Source organism: Anabrus simplex, chromosome 2 (genome assembly GCF_040414725.1).
Source record: "Anabrus simplex isolate iqAnaSimp1 chromosome 2, ASM4041472v1, whole genome shotgun sequence".
Lineage (NCBI taxonomy): Eukaryota > Metazoa > Arthropoda > Insecta > Orthoptera > Tettigoniidae > Anabrus > Anabrus simplex.
Genome location: NC_090266.1, coordinates 482,161,322 through 482,183,313, shown reverse-complemented (window position 1 = coordinate 482,183,313; position 21,992 = coordinate 482,161,322). Strand labels below are relative to the sequence as shown.

Sequence of the window (21,992 nt, the reverse complement as noted above, 5' to 3'; positions counted from 1 at the left end):
GGTCTGGTATACTTCAATCATATATTTAATAATCCTAGGTTTGGAAATAACTTTGCACTTGACTACCAGAGGTATGAGGGCTTCCTTATGACTAGGCGTTTACATGTTCAGAAGATGAGCTGCTGTCTGGGTTTCTTCTTCACATGGACACATGGGTGACAAGGTTTTACCGATTCTGTGAAGGTACTGAAGTAATTTCCCAGGGTTCGATAAGGAAATGTGTTAGGATGAATGAGGGGAGTACGCTGGTGTACTGCCAGCAATATACATCTGGATAGAATAGTTTTGTGGATGAGGCTTTTGGAGAGGATACGTACAATATATTCCAAAGGTGTATGTATTAGTATAATGTTATTTACTTTATGTCCCACTAATTACTTTTATGGTTTTCGGAGACGCTGATGTGCTGGAATTCAGTCCTTCAGGAGTTCTTTTACGTGCCAGTAAATCTACCGACACGAGGCTGATGTACTTGAGCACCTTCAAATAGCAATGGACTGAGCCAGAATCGAACCTGCCATGCTGGAGGTGTATATTAGTCTCTTAGTAGCTGCTTACATAGAGATGAAGCATCGTATGTAATAATTTTTTGACTTGTGGAACCCACTTTAGCTAGAAAATCGGTATGTTCATTTTCACAATGTCCAGTGTGTCCTCGGATCTAGTGAAGTGTGATTTTGTTGGTAGCAAGTACACCACAGCCATTAACTCAATGACATAACTCATAACTTGATCATTAACCTAGACTAGTCTTAAGGAAGAATCATAATGAACCAGCAAGCTTTAACTTCAAAGAAACCTTGATTAATGATACATATGTTGCTTGAATTTGTGGGAACTAACAACTTTAATTTTTCTGACGTATAAGAAGTATTTACTAAACAGAATAAGATAACAGCTATGTTTGTATCTTCATCTTTGTTACAAACAAGCACATACCATACACAAACAATAACAGGGGAGTGTGACAGCTGAGTGGCATTGTCACCAAGGTGGTTGCAGTTTGAATCATGGCCAATGCAAGTGGGATTATTGAAATGAAATGTCACGTTGTAGTGGTTTGGGTTCCACGTAAAACAGGATGTCCCAAGGCTATGATAATGATATCAGCAGTAAAACTACAAGCTTTAGCATTTATAAACAATAAAATAAAAAATTATTTGCCTATATCCTGTAGTCTGAATTTTAACAGTTGCTATATTGATATTTTTAGCATGCACAAGTATAATGAAAGCAAGTTTGATTTACATGTGAGGGGTTCAGGTGTAAAACATGGTAAGTGAAATCTTACTGCTTTGGAGTTACCGGGAAGCCAAACATTTACAAAAATATAACTACACATTTAGAACAGTCAGCAATTTAATATTAGTCTTATTGTTTAATTGAACTTTGCGTAAGGTAATGCTGGAATATCATACACAAAGTACATTTTTACTCTTTGAAAAACACCAATATCAACCAGTACAAAACATTGAAAATGACAGATACCATGTTGTGGTATACACTTATCAGAACTACTGTTTGCTTGCATCTATGGGACGGGGTCTCTTGAATAGAACTGGAAGAGTACACCTGAAGCCTTCGAGGAACTGCACTTGTTGACCTCATCATTTTAATTATATAGGTCCTATTTCCCCACGATGTGATTCTGACATGTACATTATTCGTGGATATGAAGCTAAAAACTACAGATTCACAGCATTTCTGACTTTAAACTTGTCTCCAGATGATGTTGATGTAGTCTGATTGAAATTTCACCTGCATGTGTGAAATTTTTAGAAACTCATCTATGGTCATTTGGTGCAGAATCATTGGATTCTTTTTTTGACACTTGGCCAAAACATGTTACCATTCTGTAGGTGAAAATACATATTCACAGGAACTTTGTACAGACTTCTCTTGGTGTCTAGTACTTGTATGCAACCATGAAGATAGACATTCTGAAACTCATAATTTTCCATATGCAAGAAGTCCTGCAAAATGTCCCTTCCGTTGACTTCACTGAATATATGAAAGCATGCTTTCTTCCAGTTACAACCAGGACCCGGTTGACGACTTTTCATCTCTTGCCTCTTTCCTCATTTCTTCAGGTAAGGTAGACCTTTATTGAGATCTTCTCAACTTTTTGTTGCTGATTCAAACCCCTGTTTCTTTTTCTGCCATATCATTCTCCTCTAGTGTCTGTGTCATCAGTGACAGGATCATCCTAGGAAAGTAATACATTAAAACATTTATAATCAATAAATTTGCACCGGTAATTAAAATATACAATAATAAAGTTTTAATATGGTCCACCTGTTCAATAGATTGACTATATTGCAAAAACAGAAGAATTCTTTTCAGACAAAACCTACACTGTAGTAAACCAAGATCCCATAAATAAGAATCAATGGAATCTAAAAATTATCCTTAAGAATTCTACTTTTTTATTTAATGAACAAGGACACAAAAAATTATAAGTATGAAACCAAAGTTACCAACGACTAGGGCATTACCCAAATTACATAAACCCAACGTACCCAAGATAACAATTAAGTGAAAGGTTCCACCTTCGGCTAAATAATAAAAAAGTATCGATCAGGTGGAACCTTTTACTTAATTGTTATCTTGATTACAATATCGATATGGAATGAAGTGGATAGTATGTAATACCCAATGTACCCATACATCCTATAATTAACAGTAGAAATAGACCCATGTATAAAACATTAAAATTTATACACTATTTCCTCAAAAGACATTACAAGTTCAATAACGAATCAACAATCACAAATTCAATAGAATTTTGTAATAAACTAATAAGAAAATTCAATTTACAACCACAACATAAAGTGGTTTCATTCGACGAAACCAACATGTATCAAAATATACCGGTTAAAGAAACTATCAATATCATCAAACACAATCTCCTTACACACAGTAAATTAAGTAAATGTGAAAAATAGATGAATTCGTTAACCTATTGAAATTTGTTTAAACAATAATTATTTCACATTTTATAGAAAGATTTACCATCAAACATGCTTGGCAATGGGAGACCCCACGTCGGGTATATAGGCAGACATATATATGGATAATTTGGAGCAAAACAAAATAAAAACAAACATAAATGGACTTTGTCATAATAGATAGCCAAAAAAGATAGTGAAAAAATCCTAAATTTCTAAAATAATACTGACCCAAATATAAAATTTACGAAAGAAGACAAAACCAACAACTCAATAAACTTCCTGGATATTAAAGTAACACGAATAGGAGATAGGTTCGAATATCAAATATTTAAAAAACCATCATACGCTCCTCTAACGATAAAAAATGATTCACTTCATCCAAAATCACATAAACAGGTGGCTTTTTTCAGTCTGATTACAGAGCTTTCAAAATCTCCCTTTCAGATAGTAACTTAAAAAGGAGCTCAAATTTATAAAAGATCTGGCCTCAATTAATGGATACAAAGTAAATATGATCAAGCGGATCATCAATAAAGTAAAACATAAGTTAGTAACTAATCTTACTCCCAAAAAAACTAAGAAGTCCAAATTCACAACATTTACATTCACCAATCTAGCCATTTTTCAAATAACTAATCCTATCAAAAAACGAGATGTTAATATAGCATTCAAGACAAAAAATACAATCAGAAACATTTTCTTCAATGACAATACTATAAATTCTAACAATGACCGTTATCTAAGTTCTGGCATCTATAGATTAACGTGTGTAAAGTGTAAATGTTCATATGTTTGCCAAATTGGCCGTAGCTTTCTCACAAGATACTTAGGACACGTTAATGCTATAAAGCACAACACACATTCTGCGATGAGCGCCCACATGAGAGAGTCAGGCCACCATTTTAATACTATAGAGAAAGACCTAAAAATTATCAAGACCGGGCGAGTTGGACGTGCGGTCAGGTGCACGTGGGTGCGAGCTTGCATCCGAGAGATAGTGGGTTCGAATCCCACTGTCGGCAGCCCTGAAGATGGTTTTCTGTGGTTTTCCATTTTCACATCATGCAAATGCTGGGGCTGTACATTAATTAAGGCCACGGCCGCTTCCTTCCAACTCCTAGTGCTTTCCTATCCCATCATCGCCATAAGACCTATCTGTGTTGGTGCGACGTAAAACAACTAGGAAAAAAAATTATCAAGAAGATAGAAAAGGGAAAATTAATGACAGAATTTAAAAGTATCTATATCCATTTAGACCAGTATTTCAATAAAGAAAAACATTTAAATGACAAAATTGAAATAAGAAATCATTTACATGAACAATTACCTAAACTTTTAAAAACGCTTAATCTAGAAGCCAAAGTTTTCATTCCCGAAACAACTAATAATCACTGAATATTAAAGAACACAACCCCTCCCCGCGCCCCTACTAGACATTCCCCTTCCAAAACCACACCCAAAAACATTTCTCCTCCTACCCCTACTCCCTCCCCTCAACTCCCACCACCTCAATCTTACAACACAAGGAGTAGACACGGAACAACAGGCAGTCACCACACAACCTCGGATAACACCAAACTGACAAACAGCAATTGGAGAGGTAAGTGAAGTTTCTAGAAGCACACTCTTAACTAGCAACACAACTTCCGATTACTTTCCTTTTCTTCTTACAGATATACAAGGTAAACTACCTAACAACTTTTAACTACAATCGTCGATTTACGTCCCTTTCAATCATGCCTTATTAAATCCATTATTTCAATGTATGGTCACCGATGTCAACAAGAGCGTATTTATTCAACAGCATTCGCCAAGGTCAAATGACAACAAGCATTAAATTTCATGAGGACCAACATTCATCCTGTCACAAGTTCAATTATCAAGTTGACGAGATCTTTGAAACTTTATAGACTCTTATCCTCAAGGGATAAAAAACTTTCTTACCAGATCTCATTACAAAGAAAATCTCCAAATTTAGCCCTTAAGTTTGATTTTCACATCTTTCTACGATTTTAGACATGCTACTTGTTTTAAATATTTTAGAACAACTCATTCTTCCACAATTTTAATGTATCTTTCCTATTAAGCCCATGTTATTAAGGCATGTCTACAAAGATTCTATATTTTATGATATTCTAGTAGAGTAAGTTTAAGTTTGTGAAAAATGGTTTAATAGTTCTTAAGTCATTATTTACTAACATAACCATTCCTCAAGATTCAGATTTGGCTGATGATGCTCTGTAAGGGAGCGAAACATGTCCCACATATACCTTTTTATTAATGAAGATATCTTAAACCAACAACTACCCGCAGCTTCGCTCGTGTGGATTTCTTAAATTGATCAAAGTAATCGTTCCTCGGCATTGTACTAAGACATTATCTGAAAATTCCCAAAGTATAAAAAGTCACCCAAAAGTTGAGTTTCATTTACCCCAGAAATTCTTTGTAAACCATGTTTGTGGTATTACCTTTTGGGGCTAAGACGACTATGCTACATAGAACTATACATGTAAGAAACAGTCTCCTCTCAAGTCGAAAAAATAAACACATCTTTCTTTACTTTTAAAGGAGATTCCTAATACCTATTCCTACAACTGTTTTTTTTTTTTTTTTTGGCTTAACATCGCATCGACACAGATAGGTTTTATTGCGACGATGGGATAGGAAAGGCCTAGGAATTGGAAGGAAGTGGCCATGGCCTTAATTAAGGTACAGCCCCGGCATTTGCCCGGTGTGAAAATGGGAAACCACGGAAAACCATCTTCAGGGCTGCCGACAGTGGGGCTCGAACCCCACTATCTCCCAAGTACAGGATACCGGCCGCACTTAAGCGACTGCAGCTATCCAGCTCGGTATCCCACAACTGTAACATCTTCAGTTTTTGAAATATACGAAAGTATCCCCATAAAATGAATTCAAAACCTTGATCAGTACTTCCCCCACCCTCACCCCCATCTAAGTGTATTTTCTGAAAACAAAAAGCATGTTTCTTTATTTTTAAGGGAGATTCCAAATACCAATTTTCATGTCTGTAACATCTTCAGTTTTTAAGATATAAGTATCCTCTTAAAAACAATTCACCTATTTTTCACTTCTTTCACCCCCTGTTAAGTACCTTCTCCAAAACAAAAAGGTACAGGTTCCTGTATTTTTAAAGGACTTTCCAAATACCAATTTCCTTGTCTCTAATATGTGAAGTTTTTGACATATAATGTAGATATACCGGTACACATTTTTAAATTCACCCGCTTTTCCAATTCTTTTCAGCCCCTTAACTGGATTTTCCAAAAACAAAAAATACCGCACGTGTTTCATTATTTTTAAAGGAGATTCCAAATACCAGTTATCATGCCTGTACGTCTGTAACACCTTCAGTTTTTGAGATAGATGTATACTCATAAGAATAATTCAACTTCTTCTTCTTCACTTCTTTCCACTGCTCTCCCGCCTTAAGAGGACTTTAAATCATGTAGGATTTAATCACTACAGAATATAATTGTATTGAATAGGTGGACACAGTAAATTTTATTCTTGAAAGAATTTTACTTATTGTTATCTTCAATACAGAACAAAATGAGACTAGTTACTTGTTAAAAGGACTTTCTGAAAACAAAAAAATATGTGTTTCTTTATTTTTCAAGGAGATTCCAAATAGCAATTTCCATGTCTGTAACCTTCAGTTTTGAGATATAAGTTTCTCCAGAAAAAGAATTAATTTTTTTTACCTCTTTTCACACTCCCCACTCAAGTGAATTTTGTAAAAACAAACAGTACCCGTTTCTTTAAAAGAGCTTCCAAATACCAATTATCATGACTATAATATCTTCAGTTTTTGAGATATATGTATCCTCGTAAAAGGAATTCATCTCCGTTTTCATCCTCCCTACCAAGTTGATTCCCCCCCAAATGTGCGTTTCTTTATTTTTAAAGGGGATTACAAATACCAGTTTTCACATTTGTAACATCATTAGATTTTTTGGTACATATACATAATCTTACAAATAATTCAACTAATGTTTCAATTATTTCAACTCCCTCCGTTACGAGTTCTTTTTCCTAAACCAAAGAATACGTGTTTCCTTATTTTTAATGGAGATTCCAAATACCAATTTTAATGTTTGCAACATGTTACATTTTTCAGATATACGTTAGATATGCTAATTTTAAAAGTTCACCGCCTTTTCCAGTTCCACTTAAGTGGATTTTCCGAAAAAAAATTATGTTTCTTTACTTTTACAGGAAATTAGAAATACCAGTTTTCAAATGTGTAATATGTTACGTGTCTGAGATAATTTGCAGATATAGTCTTTCCAAAAATTTACCCCGTTTGTCACTCCTGTTCACGCCCTATTCATCGGATTATCCAAGAACACAAAAATATGTGTTTCTTTATTTTCAAAGGAGATTCCAAATATCAATTTTCATGTCTGTAACATCTTCAGTTTTTGAGATATAAGTCTCCTTATAATAGGTGTTCAACAACTTTTCCCCCTTTTTTCATCCCCCCCATGGGATTTTCTGAAAACAAAAAATACGTGTTTCCTTATTTTTAAAGGAGATTCCAAATACCAATTTTTATGTCTGTAGACTTTTACATTTTTGAGATATAGATATCCTCATTTTATAAATTCACGCCTCTTTTCACCCACATAGCGACGGAATATCCTAAAATCCTCCCTTAGTGAGCACCTACACGCTAATATAAATGTATCCGCAAAATTTAATTTCATTCTGTCCAGTAGTTTTGGCTCATGCCTTTGCTGGCGAGATGTACTGATTACAGTGTATTATGTCTTCTGGTATGGGCTATAACAAATTTGTTACTTTCATTGACCTGTCTCAGTCTCATCCTTGGCTTTGACAATATGAAAGTGAGTGAGGTATGAGTGATGCTAGTAATACCATTGCTTATGCAGCCAGTCCCTGTTATGAATGGTGTGAAAATATCGCTCATAGGGTTGGTTGGTGCATGCATTTCAGTGGGCTTGGCAGACTGATATGTAATAGCAACGGCTAGGTTGGTGAGGAAAGCAACGGAAAACTACCTCACTCCTCATTTCCCTAGTACGCCTCTTCAGTGACACCTAGGCTATTTATAACAGCCGTTGGCTGAGCTGCAGAGGATCAAACCAGCCTTCGGGCTGAGTACCCAACATACAACATACACAGTTTTTGCTCGGCGGTCGGTCAGTCGATCAGTCAGTCAGGACATGTTATTTTATACATATAGACTTCAACCGCGTGGATTTCGTAATTTGATCAAAGTAATCATTCCTTGGCATTGTACTAAGACATTATCTGAAAATTCCTAAAGTATAAAAACTCAACCCAAAAACTGAGTTTCATTTACTCCAGAAATTCTTTGTAAACCATGTTTTTGTATTATCTTTTGGGGCTAAGATGACCATGCGACATAGAACTGTACATGTGTGAAACAATCTTCTCTCAAGTCGAAAAAATAAATACATGTTCCTTTATTTTTAAAGTAATTTCCAAATACCTATTCCCACATCTGTAACATCTTCAGTTATTAAGATATACATAAGTATCCCCATAAAAAGAATTTAATCCCTTGATCAGTCCTAACACCACCCCCATCTAAATGTATTTTCCGAAAACAAAAATACATGTTTCTTTATTATTAAAGGAGATTCCAAATACAAATTATCACGTCTGTAACATCTTCTGTTTTTAAGATATAAGTACCCTCATAAAAAAATAATTCAACTATTTTTCACTTCTTTTCACTCCCCGTTAAGTGAGTTCTCCAAAAACAAAAAGGTGCATATTCCTGTACTTTCAAAGGACTTTCCAAATACCATGTTTATTGCATCTAACATGTTAAGTTTTTGACACATAATTTAGTTATTCCGGTACTCATTTTAAAAATTCAACCGCTTTTCAAATTCTTTTCAGCTCCTTAAGTGGATGTTCCAAAAACAAAAAAATACATGTTCATTATCTTTAAAGGAAATTCCAAATACCAGTTTTCATGTCTGTATGTCTGTAACCCCTTCAGTTTTTGAGATAAATGTATACTCATAAGAATAACTCAACTTCTTCCTCTTGACTTCTTTTCCACCCCTCTCCCGCCTTAAGTGGACTTTCCGAAAACATTAAATACGTGTTTCTTTATTTTGAAAGGAAATTCAAGATACCAACTTTCAGGTCTATAACAGCTTCAGTTTTTAAGATTAAGTAACATCATAAACATATTTCCACTCCTTATTTACTTATTTCCAACCCCACACCACTTATGTCGATTTTCCAAAAAGACAAATGTGTGTTTCTTTATTTTTAAAGGAGATTCCAGATACTAATTTTCACGTCGGTAACATCTTCAGTTTTTGAGATATAAGTATCCTTATAAAAGTAATTCAACTAATTTTTCACCCCCCCCCCTTTTCCTACCCAGTAAGTTGTTTCCCCCCTCCCCAAAAGTGCATATTTGTTATTAAAAGAGATTCTAAATACCAGTTTTCACATCTTTAACATTTTTAGCTTTTGAGATATAAGTATCCTCATACAAAGAATTCAACTAATTTTTCAATTCATTCACCACCCTAAGTGGATTTTCCAAAGACAAAAGAACACATGTTCCTTTAGTTTGAAAGAAGTCTCCAAATACAAATGTTCATGCCTCTAACATCTTCAGTTTTTGAGATATATGTATCCTCACAAAAATAATTCAACTCAACTCAACTCAACTGTAGATACGCTAATTTTAAGTATTCGCCCCCTTTTCAGTTCCCCTTAAGTGGATTATCCGAAAAAACATTTATGTTTTTTTACTTTTACAGGAAATTTCAACAACAGTTTTCCAATCTGTAATATGTTACATGTCTGAGATAATTTGCAGATATAGTCTTCTTAAAAATTCACTCCGTTTGTCACTCCTGTTCACCCCCTATTCATCGGATTATCCAAAGCACAAAAATACATGTTTCTTTATTTTCAAAGCAGATTTCAAATTTCAATTTTATGTCTGTAACACCTTCAGTTTATGATATATAAGTCTCCTCATAAAAGGTGTTCAACCCCCTTTCCCCATTTTTTCACCCCCCTTAATGGGATTTTCCAAAACAAACAAATATGTGTTTTTTATTTTTAAAGGAGACTCCAAAAATATAAATTTTTATGTCATAAACTTTTAAGTTTTTGAGATATGGATATCCTCATTTCAAAAACTGACCACTTTTCACCCCCTTAGCGACGGAATATCCAAAAATCCTCCCTTAGCGAGCACCTACATCTTAATATGAATGTATCCCCAAAATTACATTTCTTTCTGTCCAGTAGTTTTGGCTCGGCGATGATGAGTCAGTCAGTCAGTCAGTCAGTCAGGACAAGTTATTTTATATATATAGATTGAACACGTGGATCATAATAGGTCTTACTGCGACGATGGGATAGGAAAGGCCTAGGAATTTGGTAGGAAGCGGCCGTGGCCTTAATTAAGGTAAGCCCCGGCATTTGCCCGGTGTGAAAATAGGAAACCACGGAAAACCATCTTCAGGTTTCAATACGGATTAAAACATGAGATTAGTCACTTGCAATTAAAATATAGTTATTCACAATAAAAAACCTTAATTTCAAACCTGCACAAAATTTTATGCAATATATCCCCATTTTTCAGAATGTAATATGGTCACACTGTGCAAGAATAACATGGTATATACAGTACATACCTCAATGCATGTACAACATGGTAAGTGCAGTAGTGTTGGGTACTGAACGCATGATTCAAAGCAGTATATCGATTCATTCAAATGTCCGAGTGAATCGATGTACAGGAACAGCAAGCTCACGGCACACAATTCAGCTTACTACCAGCGGACAGTGCTGAGTGGCGCATTCACAGCTCACTAGCGGGACACTGGACGTTGCCGGGGAGCCAAGCTTCTGCTGCAGCAAGACAGCGAATCATGGCACACCGAAAGAATCGTGCGCCAGCATGGCTCAGTGAGAAACAAGATACACACGGCTCCTTATCGGCACACTGGACACTGGCGGAGAGCCGAGCTTCCACTGCAGCGAGACATACAGTGAGTCATGGCACACCGAAAGAATTGAACGCAGTCATGAATCAGTGACACACAATACACACACGGTTCAATATCGGTACACTGGACATTGGCGGGGAGCCGAACTTCCTCTGAAGCAATAGATACAGAGCCATGGTACACTGAAAGAATCGTATGCTGTAATGGACTCTCAAGCTCAGCTCATTTGAAAATAATACCCACTTGCATTCACTGTCCTCTTCTTACAAGGAGGTTTAAATAATAGATGGATTTATTTGCAGTGTTAAAAAGGTAGTCAAAACATAATTCTAAAGTAGCTAGTAAGTAGGTAGGCTATTAGGTTATACTATTTATTAGTTTAATGAATCTTAGTATTATAACTTAGTTGACATCTGACAATTAATTAAACTCGACTCTAGCCTGCCCTATGACTATGAGTCATGCTCATGACCGCTCAAAAGTATCTGTTTTATATTGGGAATAACTGCTCAGTATTCTCTCAGTTCATATGTCACATTGTTGCACAAGACTTCAATCATATGTGGACAGTAAGTGAACCGACTAACGCAATAACTTAACCAACAGTATGTTGAATCAGAAAACCAGTGAGCTACTGTACATCTCGGGTAGCCTATACAGAATATGACGATTTAAAAAAATCCTCTGCTGATAAAAAACTACATATTTTCAGAAATGAATGAGCGAGTTGGACGTGCGGTTAGTATCGCGTAGCTATGCGCTTGCATTTGGGGGATGATGGGTTCGAATCCCACGGTTGGCAGCCGTTAAGATGATTTTCTGTAGTTTCCCCATTTTCACACCAGGAAATGCTGGGACGGTACCTTAATTAAGGCCATGGCTGCTACCTTCCTAATCCCAGACCTTTCCCATCCTGAGTCACCGGAAACCTTCGATGTATTAGAGGGACTAGCATTTTTTTCTAAGAAAGGAGTTCATGGTATGAAGACTAGATGGCAGCAGTGAGCACTGAATACTGTTGGTGCTGTCTTACCAGTACATACTACACAGATGCAGTAGCAGCAGTGACTCTGAGGTGCCGTAAATCGGATCACTGTATCGATTCAGTAACGTGAATGGAATCAAATTAATCGATTCAGTAAAATGAATCGAATGTCCCATCATAAAGTGCAGCAGATACCACCACATACTGGAAAAGTGAGGTAATAAAATCTTTTAACCTCATTCTGGATATTAACAGTGTTGTGTTCATTTCCATTTTTCCTCATTTGGATAGATTGGGTCTTTATCAGAAACATCACAGTCTTAGTCACTAACTAGCAGCTGTTCAAGCATTGCAGCACTGAACAATTACTTTTCCCTATCAAACTTCAACTTCCTGCTAGCAGCTATGTTGTCTCATATACCATGTTTTACATGCACTGGTTTGGATTTACCAGGAAAAAATGAGCCTGTATACTACTACAATCTGTTGAGATACCACAATACTGACTGCTCCTTTCAAACCAGAAGGTCAGATACCATTTTTTTTAAACTGACTGCTCCTTTCAAACCAGACGGTCATATACCATGTTTTACTCTCTCAATATTTCAATACAACTTCGGTTGACGCGTTTTTTTCGTATGACACATGGTAAATATTTTCGGAAGTTAAATGTCGAAATAAAAATACATAAACTGTGTTTATTTTGATGCTTACAACAACATCTTTTTGTTTAGTTGACATTCAATAAGCACGCTCTTGCCACTGTACTTTTAAAACAACTGATTACTGTATACTGTACTTTGCTACTGTATTTTAACAGAACCCAGTCCAGATGCCTGGGACAATGTTCGTAGGATAAGAATAAGATAAAATACAGTGCCATTATGAGCAGGTATTTCATGTTGAAATGCAGTAAGAAAAGTGTTGGAAGTACAGTACAGATTTGCAAGGCCAGTGGAATAACCTTGGGTAAAAGAAAAATATTAATGGAGAAGGTTTGCTGGACATCCCTGGTTTCCTAACAGAAACTGCAGTACAAACCGAGCAGTAAACAAGATGAAACTCCTGCAACTGAAGCAATGTTAATCACTAGTCTACATAATCTTCGTGATTAATAATAATAATAATAATAATAATAATAATAATAATAATAATAATAATAATAATAATAATAATAATAATAATACCCATGTGAGGATTTACCAGTTACCTCCATCGGGCGCGTCCCATTGGAATTGGGGAAGCTCGCTGGCTCTGCCGCCAGCAGAGTCAGAGGGTAGTAGAGAAATAAAATACCACCGTGAAAAAAAAAACTGGTCCCTTGCCAGGGTTACGGTGAAGACTGGTAAATGACCAGAAGCCAGAAAAAATCTTGAGGCAACCTCTAGGGCTAACAACCCTAGTTGTTAAAGGATGGGTACCCGTCCAAAGCAAAGTCAAGAAGCATGATGGCACAACGTTTCAAGAAACATACCCCAGGGGGTAAATCATCGGATAAATCCCTCATCGTGAACGCCATGGCGCACAAGTTTCGTTCGGATTCTGGGGCAGACTCGACATCATGCATCAGAGCATCTCGGTGTACACCGAAGAGTCAAAAACTCAGGCCAAAATCCAAAAACTTTCTAGCAACTTTCAACATAAATTCACTTACACAAACTGGCAAGCTGAAAACCCTCACCAAAGCTCTTCACAAAAATCAGATATCCATAATGACCCTACAAGAAACAAGGTACCCAGATGAAGAGATTTTTGAAACCGAAGGCTACCGATTTTTCAAGAGCAAAGCGCAAAGAGGAATCCTCAATGGAGCTGTGATGCTTGGAACCGCGTTTGCTGTTAGAATCAAGATCCTTAAATCGGTTGCAAATTTCGAACCTGTGAATGACAGATTGTCTATACTAACAATTAAATGCGCGAACAAAACCTACGCCCTAGTTAACGCACATGCTCCTACAAACGATAAGACCGGGCGAGTTGGCCTTGCACGTAGAGGCGCGCGGCTGTGAGCTTGCATCTGGGAGATAGTAGGTTCGAATCCCACTATCGGCAGCCCTGAAGATGGTTTTCCGTGGTTTCCCATTTTCACACCAGGCAAATGCTGGGGCTGTACCTTAATTAAGACCACGGCCGCTTCCTTCCAACTCCTAGGCCTTTCCTATCCCATCGTCGCCATAAGACCTATCTGCGTCGGTGCGATGTAAAGCCCCCCCCCCAAAAAAAAAAACCACAAACAAACACACGATAAGAACAAGTCTGATCCAGACGAAGTTGATAATTTCTGGGACCTACTGGATGAAAAATTAAACAAAGTCCCCAAACACCATGTCAAGCTTCTTTTGGGTGACTTCAATGCCCAACTAGGTCATGAACAGAAGTACAAGAAAGTTATAGGAAATTATCCTGCTCACAAAAGAACCAAACCCAACTGCAAAAGACTGGTGTCCATTTGCGAAAATCACAATCTGCAGGTCAAGTCGATCCACTTTTTTGTGATTTTTGAAATGGATTCAGATTTGGATAGCAACGACTGTACTTCTACTACTTCGTCACAAAAAAAAAAAAAAAAAGCCATCATTTAAACTCGAGAAGGCAAAAGCGAAGAATAAATGCATATGTGCATATAATGCAAAGTGGGAAAGCAACACACCAAACTCATCTCCTGATCAAAGTAACATTCATGAAGGCATTTTCTAAACTTCGCAAGAAGACATTCAGTGTTTCTCATGGATGGTCTTCAACCCACAAACTGGAAAAGAAAGTGATTTAAAAAATATATATTATTATGTCAGTAAGAGTAGTTCTGGTCAAAAAAAAAAAAAGACTTGCAACACAATGCTTTTGAAATTGTTACAAATTTTGTAGTTTTAAAACTACAGCTAAAAATGTAGCTGTCCCCCACAACTGTGGAAAGTCACCCATTTTTGACCATCTTTTTGCTCCTTCCTTCCTTCCTACAATAGTTGGTTACCCTAGGCACAAGGGCTCCTTCCTTCCTTCCTACAATAGTTGGTCACCCTAGGCACAAGGTACAGATAGCTGACAACTGTCTTGTTCTTGACAATCATCAGAAACATGTCTAGAGATAATTTGGAAATGCTGCATGTCTCAGCCACAGTATACAGAAAGTGTAGTCAGATGGAGGCTCAGTGCAATGATATTTTGGGTTACATTACATGGGACCGGGCGAGTTGGCCGTGCGGTTAGGGGTGCGCAGCTGTGAGCTTGCATACGGGACATACTGTCGACAGCCCTGAAGATTGTTTTCCGTGGTTTCCCATTTTCACACCAGGCAAATCACACAGTAACATCTGTACCTTAATTAAGGCCACGGCTGCTTCCTTCCCATTCCTAACCCTTTCCTATCCCCTCGTCGCCGTAAGACCTATCTGTGTCAGTGGGACGTAAAGAAAAAAAAATTACATGGGCTCACTGTATACCTCCCTCTTCTGGTAACTTCCTAGCCAAGGAATCTCTCTCTTAAAACAAATATGTGTGGCTGTAGTTTTAACTGACAATAAGAACTTCAAATTCAAAGAAATGCATTTCTTTCATCAACACAGAGACTAAGCACATTAATTCATAACTAAGACAGAAAGCATGCTTGAAATTTTCCTCTGTGCAGTTTACTCTTTATGTCAAGGGACATCTGTTTATGGTTGTATATCGACATTGCAGCTGTGCAAACATATCCTAGCATATCGGGTGTCTGATAATAAATCATGGAAATTGTAAGAGGACATACACCTCTGAATCAAAAAACTGATCTCCAGTAATTTTTAAAAAGTTTTCTCAGAGCACCTTACAAGAAAATTAACAAAGAAACGTAATCTCAATTGTAAGCAACTTCTGTGTCAGCCTGCAAACTTGTGGCAAGCTGAGGTGTCTTGTTTGACAACCATGGGCGGTGAGCTACCATAGCACACCGATTGGGTGCTCACTCACATGCAACCTTGCTAGTAATAGTGGTGTATCACACAGTAACATCTGATCATGCCCAAATAATATAGCACCTTCATTGTGATTATCATGCACTAATGTATCTTGAACCGTCTAGCATGCGTCCTAGTAGTTAAACACCGGGCGAGTTGGCCATCCGGTTAGGGTTGCGCATCTGTGAGCTTGCATCCGAGAGATAGCGGGTTAGAACCCCACTGTCGAAAATCCTGAAGATGGTCTTCTGTGGTTTCCCAATTTCACACCAGGCAAATGCTGGGGCTGTACCTTAATTAAGGCTATGGCCGCTTCCTTCCCACTCCCAGACTTTTCCTATCCCATCGTCGCCATAAGACCTGTGCGACGTGAAGTTAATTGAAAAAAAAAAAGTTAAACACCTCCTCTTTCTGCGTGAGCTCAACGCACTTGTTTTTTTTTTTTCTTTTTTTGCTTTACGTCGCACCGACACAGATATGTCTTATGGCGACGATGGGATGGGAAAGGCCTAGGAAGTGGAAGGAAGCGGCCGTGGCCTTAATTAAGGTACAGCCCCGGCATTTGCCTGGTGTGAAAATGGGAAACCACGGAAAACCATCTTCAGGGCTGCCGACAGTGGGGCTCGAACCCACGATCTCCCGATTACTGGATACTGGCCGCACTTAAGCGACTGCAGCTATCGAGCTCGGTACACTTGTTTTAAAAAGCATTCCAGTACATACAGTACACTTTGTGTGTGTCAAACATTGTGACTTAGAAACATCTGCAAAATAATTACTGAAATGACACACCCACCAAACGTAAGTTATGTAAGAAAAGTAAACATTGCAAACACGTCCAGTGGTATTGACAAGTATTAAACACTTAGTTTAGTATAGTGTATTCTAAGATATAGGCTAATAAAACAATATTTCATGCTGTTACATTCATTCTTATTGCATTTTGATAGGTGTTAATCAGAAAAGTACAAACAGCATACACCATAATTAACGCCAACATCTTCTTCACATTATTCAGATTCCCTGCCACAGCCTGACTTTAGAGCCTATAGAGCACTGAGGAGATATATCTATTGATAATGGATTTCTGCTAATTCTCTATGTATTGTACACTTGCCAATACAGAAAGTGAGTGTGCTGAAAAATTATAAGTCCAACTGTGCAGTGATGAGCATTGTCATATGCAACCATTATGTTTCAGTTCCTAGTTCAATACTTATAGGTATCGTAACTGGAGTATCTACGAGTATGAGAAACAATTAGATAGCACTGTTTCCTGTAAATGGCCATAAATACGAGTGAGGTGGAAGGTAGCAGGCAGACTAATAGGTGTATTATGTGCGCCTGTTCGTGAAGCGCCGTAGCCCAGTGCATAAGGACTCAGGTTTACAGTGGGCAGACTGGGCGAGTTGGCCGTGCGTGTAGAGGCGCGCGGCTGTGAGCTTGCATCCGGGAGATAGTAGGTTCGAATCCCACTATCGGCAGCCCTGAAAATGGTTTTCTGTGGTTTCCCATTTTCACACCAGGCAAATGCTGGGGCTGTACCTTAATTAAGGCCACGGCCGCTTCCTTCCAACTCCTAGGCCTTTCCTATCCCATCGTCGCCATAAGACCTGTCTGTGTCGGTGCGACGTAAAGCCCCTAGCAAAAAATACAGTGGGTAGATTGCTGGTTCCAACCCATTTGCGATGTTTTTCTTTTCATTCCGCTGCCAGCAACAGCGAACAAAGCAATCAGATTGCAGGATGTCCCCACCATGCTTATTATACACAGGTAGATCATTCTGACAGCAACTATGACACACCACAATCTCACATTCGTGAAAGGGTAGTTGCTCTCGCTGAACGAGGAAATCTAATCACAATAGAGGCTGAACAATACTACGGCATTCCACAGAGTATGGCGACACATTGGGTAAGATGTTTTTGAGAATCAGGAGTCATAAGCCGATGTGCTGGCTTAGGCTTGTGGCGAGTTTTGAAACAGGGACAGGATGATCGTTTGATTGCTGAGTCCCATTCAACCCCATTCAAGAATGCCGTGCATCTACGCCAGGCCCCACATTTCCCAGGCAGCTCGAAGATGGTCTTGAGATGCTTGAATGAGGCAGGATTACAATCCCAGTGAGAAGCTAAAGGAACGAAAGCTCACTGATGAACAGAGGGTATAACACCTTGCACTTGTCAAGGACAACATGGTACATGACTGGTCGAATGTCATACTCTCCAATGAGAGTACGCTTTCCTCAGCGAATGCTGGGCCAGCACGTGTTTCGCCCTTTCAGTACTCGACACAATCCAGCGCAGCCGAGCATAGGTGGTGTAGCCACGAACCTGTTACGTGTTGGGTTGGATGAGCTTTTGCGGGATAGGAATTTTGCAGAGAAACAAGCAACATCTCACTGCAGGATAATATGTGCACATTTTAGTCATGGTCCCTTACATGTGGGTGCTTTATCCTGCCAGTGTTATAGAATTTCAGCAGGAACTGTCTCCAATCCACACATCCCGATTAGTACAGGAATGGTTCACAAGGCAAGGATAGGTCAAGCTTATTGACTGGCCTTCTTGTAAGGCAGACATGAATTGTCCAATCCTGCGCCAAATACGAATGCCGCTCTCTGGGATGTTGTCGGTATGGCATGGGGTGAGGTGATAGGTGATGACAATACGTATTTTTCTGTCCTAATCGATTCCATGGCTATACACCCTGAAGATGTCGTGCTCAACAGCAACGGCCATTTCCATGGCCGCAAATAAGCCTACTCACTGTCAATAATGGAATGATAAAACAAAGGAAGTTATGTAACTCACCATATCAGTGTAGGTATACAAATAATCATAAACATATTTTACCCTACTGTGACTTGAACTCTTTATATCGGAGACAAACAGCAGAACTCATGATTTAGCACACACAGCTATCGCCTTGGTTGAGACAGCCTGTACGTTCAGAGGCAGTTAACAAAACTATAAGATGACCGCTGAACAAAATACAGTGCCTACATTAAGACATTATGACTAATGTGGCCACTGTACGAATATATCATATACTGTATTACGATCCACGTCGAAAGACGTAACAAGCCATGTCCTGTGGCCGTAAAAGGACAATGAAATAGAACGTAACTTGGCAAGGCTATGTGGCATGTGCTATCTTCCCACCTGTATGTGTTGTGGGCAACCATACCTTCCAGGGGACACTCACTTTCTGTGTCGGCAAATATACATACTGTGAATATAAATATTTTTTATTTAATTTTTGTAGTGTGTTTCACCCAGTGCAGAGGCACAACCATGAACACTTACATTTTTTAAATGTTATTTATTTTACAATTTGCTTTATGTCACACCAACACAGACAGGTCTTATGGTGACGATGGGATAGGAAAGGGCTAGGAGTGAGAAGGAAGCAACCATGACTTTAATTAAGGTACAGCTCCAGCATTTGCCTGGTGACGATAGTGAGGTTCAAACCCACTATTTCCTGAATGCAAGCTCACAGCTATGTGACCCAAACCGCATATTCCCTTGCTTGGTAAACACTTACAAGAAATGCTGCTTTGAATTTCTCCTTCCCAATGCCGTGCTAGTCCATTCCTCTCCTCTAAATGTCATGAGTCACGCAATGCACTCTACTGTATTGCGTGTCAACCACATAGCGCATGTAAACATCTGATACTTTGTGGTCCTCAGTTGCATATTTATGTCTGCACTCTGTTCACTAGTGAAGGTAATGATCATTTCTGCATACTCCATGCATTTTGCTTGGGAACTTTGAATGCTAATATTAACACTTTTCACTGCTAATGGCTTCTTGCAAATTCAGTGTATTATGTCACAGGAAATAATAGATATAGCCTAAAGCAATTACCACTAGTAATTAACCACACAGTTTAGGAGAAAATGGATGATGGATCCTTTCTTATATTACTGGGTGCATGATGCCCATAAATTTTTCATAACCTATTTTCAGACACCCTGTATGTTCAGAGAAGTGAGGCAACTGTAATGATGTTAACTTACTTCACACTGGGACTAAACAAAGTTTACATAATGTCACATACCATTTGAGGCTGATGACCCCGATGTTAATCCCCACCCCCACCTCCCCTAAAACAACAATCACCATCACAGTTAACATAATAATTAAGATATCAAGTTGAGAAAATTGAGAGGAGTGATAATTTCAGTGGCTCCACTGCTGGCTTTCCATCTTTAAAGGAGAGGAATTTTCACCTGAAAGACAATGTGGCTTCAAAACCTATGTCAAAACCTGAAATAAGCCAGAGTGGTTTCAAAAATCCCAGAAATTACTAGGATAGGCAGAAGAAAATTTTTAATAAAGTGAGAGTACTGCAATGCATTTCATGCTAGTTTTAAATAACATCACTCTGGTCCCTTGATTCCATGTTCAACAAACTGGCCTTCGGTTCAGAGGGCCCCGGGTTTAATTTTCAACCAGGCTGAGGATTTTAAGCATGTATCATTAACTCCTCTAACTTGGGGACTGGGTGTTTGTGTTCATCTTAATATAACACTCATTATACGCTCGTATACACACAACACACCACACTACCAATCGCAACAGAAACATGCAACAGTGAATAACTCCATAAACATAGGGTGGGTGTCAGGAAGGACATATAGCTGTAAGAATGGGCCACATCCACATCATGTGCCAATCTCACACAACTGATAAAAATGCCACGACGAAGAAGAAATAATATAATTCTCATCAACTCTCTATTCATTAGGGGCTGCCTGGCCGAGGCGGTAAAGGCGTGCTCGGTTCGCCCAGAAGGACGTGGGTTCAAACCCCTGTCAGGAAGTCGTAAAATTTAAGAAACGAGATTTCCACTTCTGGAGGTGCATATGGCCCTGAGGTTAACTCAGCCTACACCAAAAATGAGTATCAGGTTAATTCCTGGTGGCAAAGGTGGCCGGGCGTAGAACTAACCACTCTACCCCTTCACGTGCCGAGGTTAACAATGGTGGAAGCCTTTACCTTCCACTTCTTCAAGGGCCTTCATGGCCTGTACGGAGGTGACACTTTGCACTTTTACTCTCTATTCATTAGCACACATCTAAGAACCCCAAGAGTTGTAGTAGTACTTACTCTGTTTAGAAGCTTGGGATGTTGTGAACATTAATCCTATGCGATTGTGATTTGCATGGACATTGTAACTGACAACTCATGTTCATATGGAGTCCATACAATGTAAGCATTTATAACAAATTAGACCTAGAATTTGAAAATACGGAGGTGTGGAAATAGGAAATGTTTCATTCCAACATTTGTCTAAAGCTCAAATGAGAAACCATGGAAGGACAATTCAGGGCCATTTCCTTAGTCTTTGTCTTCAAGTTAGTGACTGGACATATTTCAAGGTGAGAGTAAAACATGATGAAATAATATTTTCAAAAGATATTTCTCATTGCTAACTGTTGCAGTTAATGAACTTTAAAATGTGAACCACCTGGTGTAGAAATTTCATATTTATTTCTGCTCAGGTAAGAAAGCTAGCAGGAGCAAACTAAATACAAGTCTAGGAAACAGATGGAAAGCAGCAGCTTACTGTGTAAGAATACACAGATAGAGTATACCTAAAAGAAATACATGGAATCAAAATTTTCGGCTGCAGCCTTCGCCAGTGGGGGATAGAATAATAATGGTAGTAAAGGTAATCATCCTGGTCAACAGAAAATCAATCACATTTTAAAACAAGCATTCCATCTTCTTTCATTCTTAGCCTACACTCGTGATCCTCTTCCGAAAAGCCTCACAGTCGTATTCAGGCACCCATCTAGCCTCAAAAATATTCTCACTCGCTATGAACCAAGGCCAACAAGAAAGACAGGCCTTGGTGTGGGATTATCACATGATAGTAGTCAGTCTCCAATATGGCGAGGGTTCATGTTGCCTTGCTTATGTCTGTTGCTACAAGATCATGTATATTTTAATATTCCAGTATTGTTTCAATTACATTCGATGAGTAATTTTCTTGAGAAGAAAGTTACCTTTGCATGTGTAATATTATTTGTTTATAAATATGTGTATGTGTGAACTTATGATGTAGGTAAATTTTGTTATAGTTCGAGCGGGATAAACATTTCAGCAG

At 38.3% G+C, this 21,992-nt stretch overlaps 1 protein-coding gene across 2 annotated transcripts in view; it reads right to left on the bottom strand.

Annotated features, from left to right (window-relative positions):
* Positions 1-21,992, bottom strand: part of mon2 (Mon2 homolog, regulator of endosome-to-Golgi trafficking) — a 583,018-nt gene that overhangs the window by 177,599 nt on the left and 383,427 nt on the right. The gene's annotated exons all lie outside the window — the stretch shown is intronic.